The sequence below is a fragment of the Pinus tabuliformis genome, chromosome X (genome assembly GCF_031772625.1).
Source record: "Pinus tabuliformis cultivar Carrire ecotype Pingquan chromosome X, CPIR1, whole genome shotgun sequence".
NCBI classification, from domain to species: Eukaryota; Viridiplantae; Streptophyta; class Pinopsida; order Pinales; family Pinaceae; genus Pinus; species Pinus tabuliformis.
Genome location: NC_142308.1, coordinates 271975436 through 271980507, shown reverse-complemented (window position 1 = coordinate 271980507; position 5072 = coordinate 271975436). Strand labels below are relative to the sequence as shown.

The 5072-nt window shown below is 35.0% G+C and overlaps 1 pseudogene; it reads right to left on the bottom strand.

The window, feature by feature from the left end:
- Positions 1-1838: 1838 nt before the first annotated feature.
- Positions 1839-2644, bottom strand: LOC149139434 (uncharacterized; annotated as a pseudogene).
- Positions 2645-5072: the final 2428 nt, after the last annotated feature.

Genomic DNA, 5072 nt, shown 5'->3' with positions numbered 1-5072 from the left:
ATGAAAAGAAAATATCATCTTACATATAAAATACAGAGCAATTTGTCTAGTCAAATAAATTTATTATACGCAATCTAAATAAACACTTATTTATGATTGCACCCATTGGTTTAGAATTATCTGAAAATGCAAAGAAAAATGTTTTAAAAGAACATTACCTTACATATAAAAACAGAAAAAGCATTCGTCCAAAATTTCCGTCTTACATATAAAACACAAAGAGCAATTTGTCTAGTCAAATAAATTTAATACATGCAATCTACATAGACACTTAGTTATGATTGCACCCATTACTTTAAAATTATCTGAAAATGCAAAGAAAATTGTTTTAAAAGAACATTACCTTACATATAAAACAGAAAGAGCATTCATCCAATCTAAAGAAATTTCCGACATGCAATCCATATAAACATTTATTTATAACTGGACCTATTAGTTTAGATTTATCTTAAAAGATGACACTGAGCATAAAGATGACACTGAGCATAAATTAGATGTAATCCACCTTTATCCAGTTAAATGATATCATCTGCAACAAACACTTAATTATGATACTCGAATGCTTAAGAATGGTATAAATCAATTATGATAATGGAATGCTTAAAAATGGTATAAATTTTGAGATCAGTAAACAATTCAAACAAAGTATTCATTATAAAACCTAGCACCATTGATCTTGTGCCACCTACTAAAATAAGCATAACTTCAACATATTCTCCACGATATCCATGTGAAAAAGTAAGAGATTTCACATCACGATATGCATGTGAATAAACAAAAATTAAAAGATTCCATTCCATATGCGTAGTCTAAAAATTATGTTTTTTTGCCCTAAAAGTTATGGAAATTCCGGTTATATTCTGAAAAAATCTGGCAGGGATTTTTGTAAATCCAAGTAAAAGCTATCAAAATTCATAATTTTAGGTGCCCTAGACGTTTTTGATAGTGCTGAATCCATTTCCACCATCAAAAACACGATTCAAACACTACATCTACAAAAAAAAATTGAATTTTTTTTTGCCCAAATTCTGACTACTTTTGGCCTTCCGGGCAATTCCTCCACATCCACAAACAACTCCTATTACTAATTGTAACTCCCTTTCTTCCTCTGGCCATAATACATACAAGTAAAATACATCCCTATAGAATGAAAAATATTATATCAAATTAAAAAACCTTCGTTCCACATTTGCTCGCAAAACTTACATATACATAAAATGGCTTTCCTGAGAAAAGATTCTAAGGACAAATCATGTTACATATAAAACAGAATGAAGAGTGCATCCAACCTAAATAAACTTGCTTATTTATAACCATGGACCTCTTAAACCTATACTTCCATTAGATGAACACACTTTACCCTACATTAAAAGTGATGCACTTATACCCAATTGAATGATGTCATCACGAATGACATCCCTGCAAAAATATGGCAAGTTGCTTCTTCAAAGATCATACGTAGGACTTCATTTAGCAAAATAAATATAGAGGTGAAAAGATTCAATATGGACCTCTTAAACCTATACTTCCATTAGATGAACACACTTTACCCTACATTAAAAGTGATGCACTTATACCCAATTGAATGACGTCATCACGAATGACATCCCCTGCAAAAATATGGCAAGTTGCTTCTTCAAAGATCATACGTAGGACTTCATTTATCAAAATAAAAATAAAGGTGAAAAGATTCAATAAGTTAAACCTAATCTAAAATAAATTTGCAGATTAAATCACAGTAGCACCGTCAAACTGAAATTTAAAAAAATATAAAGAGTTCCCTATTGGATGAAGGCCTACAAACGAAGCCATAACAAGTCTCCTTGATTCTTACATAATTACTGTGTATAGGCAAGATATTCAAGGCTGATTAAATAAGTTGAATCAGAAATAGGCACAACATCAATACTCCAAAGCTACTAGGCGTTCATACCGTCCAGAAATGAAGTTTCCCCAACACCCACTCCCTATAATGAATGATCCAGGCATCCCTCGAAATACGGCAACTGCAACAACTGCGGATATGATTCCAAAGATGACAAGTCCTCAGAGATCTCCAACCGTGAAATTTCCTGCAATCTGGGGTACTTTTCGGTGGAAATGCCATCTTCAATACCAGGAGATTTGTTGAAAGAAGCAGTACCTCAGGGATGCCTACTAAAACATTGGTCACAACTTGCGTAGACATATCAACATAATCATACTGATCAGAGTCGGCCTCGGCTTTTGGTACACGACATATTTCAGGGTTTTCAACTTCTGGAACCCACGAGAAATGGGATCTATCAACAGTCAGACTGAAAGGAATTATACCCTTTTCGTTTATTTTCATGGGTTCAAATCTCATAGGTTGGAGCACCAGATTCTTGACCTCGGAATCATCAAAATCAGAAAACCCAGTGGAGTATGCAGGCAACGCGGAACTTGACTATTTAGCTGCAAAATTTTGATTGAAAATGGCATAAAATGGCGATACAGGGTTTTGAAACCCTAGATCATCTTAGCTGGGGTTTGGGAATTTTTAATTGAAGTTGTAATGGGCATTGGGCGTTCGAAGAGCTTCAATTACAGATGGAATGTATTGGGTTTGGGGATTTTTTTTATTGACAGTTGGATATTTAACGATCTCAATAGTCGGAATCATACATTGTTTTCTTTATTAATAATAAATATAAATGTGAAAAAGTCTTTTAGAGGAAAGACAAATACAACACACAAAAGGGGAGGAACCCTAAAAAAAAAAGTCACCTCTATTTCAAGGTATGTCTATAAAGAGAAGTGATTTGGGGCCACAATGTTTTTATTGTGGTAAATTTGGTTATATGGCTAAAAATTGTCGCGAGAAGAAGTTTGATGAAGGTCAACAGAGACACAAGAAGCATGCATGCCAACTGGCTGATGCAGATCAAAATTCGAATATTAGATTGTTTGTATTTGATTCTGCGTTGTCAATTAAGGAGGATGAAGCAAAAATCTGGTTCGTGGACTTAGAAGCCTCCTCCCATATGACAGGTAAGAGGCAATAGTTTAAAATTTTCAAAGAATCCAACACTGGTACAAAGGTCTACCTTGGAGACAATACAAGGTATGAAATCAAGGGATATGGTGATGTCCCTGTCGTACTACTTGATGGAAAAATTAGGCATATTCATGATGTTATGTATATACCCGAGATAAAAATGAACATGATTTATGTATCTAGAATAACATATCAAGATCTTAAGGTAGAGTTCTTTAAATCTCATTGTGTAATTAAAGACAAGCTGGATCGAATGAAGTCCATTACAATAGGTGTACGTGCAGGAGGATTGTATAAATTGGATGTCAGAAGTGCGTCACATGAAGCGTTGGCATCATCAGGTGTGTCTGCAGAGAATCTCTTGCATCAAAGATTTGGGCATATAAAATTCAGTGACCTACTACTTCTTCAGAAAAAAGGTATGGTGAATGGTCTTCCTATTTTGAAAAGTATGCATGTTGACTATGAAGCATGTTCCCTTGGTAAATTACATAGAGATGAATTTCCTGCTATTGTTGATAGAAAGCATAGGGATATACTTGAACTTGTACACATTGCTCTATGTTGGCCAATGCAGACAAGGTCATTAGGAGGGGCCTACTATTTTCTTATTTTTGTTGATGAATGTACAAGGTTCATCTCGGTGTATTTCCTTGGGCAGAAAAGTGTTGCTTTTGAATACTTCAAGCAATTAAGAAGAATGATTGAGAAGCAAACAAAAAAGTTCATCAAAATTCTTCACTCAAACCAAGGTGGAGAATTCAAGAGGGGTGACTTCATCAAATACTGCAAAGAACACAGAATACAATAGCAGTTCACAACACCTTACACTCCTCAGAAAAACAGGTTTGCGGAAAGGAAAAATAGAACCCTCGTGGAGTGTGACCACAGTATGTTGAAAGGTAAGAATCTGACCAATGGTTTTTGGGTAGAAGCTGTAAACACTGTAGTGTATCTTAAGAATAGGAGTCCTACTAAGTGTTTGGATTATAAAACTCTTTTCGAAGCATTGTTTGGATTCGAGCCTACAGTAAGTCATCTTAGAGTGTTTGGATGTAAGACTTTTGATCATGTCTTGAAAGAAGATAGGAATAAGTTAGATTCAAAAGCCATTAAGTGTACTTTTGTTGGATATTGCAGTGAGTTTAAGGCTTATAAGTTGTTTAATCCTTCGACTCACAAGGTGTTTGCAAGCAGAGATGTGGTATTTCATGAACAGGTAGATGATGGGAACCCTATTCGTAGTGATGAAGAATGGCATGTGCCTTTACTGTCAGAAGATGGTGATGAAACAGGGGTCGGTGAGCAGCAATAGGAGAAAGAAGAAGTGGCTGATCAAATCAGGTTTGAAACCAGTCCGCAGAGGGGAGATCAGAACAAGTTTGAAGCCACTCCACCACTCAGAAGATCAAGTAGGTAGATACAATTGCCAGCCAGATATAGGGATCATGCACTCATTACTAGTACGTTGAACACTATTGAACCTTCTAATTTTAATGAAGCTAGTCAAAGTAATGAATGGAGGGAAGAAATGTAGGAGGAATATGAATCTATCATTAAAAATAATACCTGGGATTTAGTTCAGCTTCCTGAAGGCAAAAAACCCATAGGGTGCAGATGGCTATACAAATTAAAGTTTAAAGCAGACGGATCTATAGATAAATATAAAGCTAGGCTGGTCGCAAAGGGGTATTCCCAAAAACAAGGTATAGATTACAAGGAAACCTTCACCCCGATAGCTAAATTAAACACAATTAGAATGATTATTGCATTAGCTACTAAACACCACTTGAAAATACACCAACTAGATGTAAATTCTGCATTCTTAAATGGAGATTTGAAAGAGGAAGTATATCTAATTCAACCAGAGGTATTTGTCAAGAAAGGGGAAGAGCATTTAGTTTGCAAATTAAAGAAGACTTTATATGGACTAAAACAGGTTCTCAGATCTTGGTATGAGAAAATAGATTCATTCTTTCTCTAGCATGGGTATATTAGGATAAAAAATGATCCTAACTTGTATAATGTGTATGATGATGAGGGGTGGATTGTA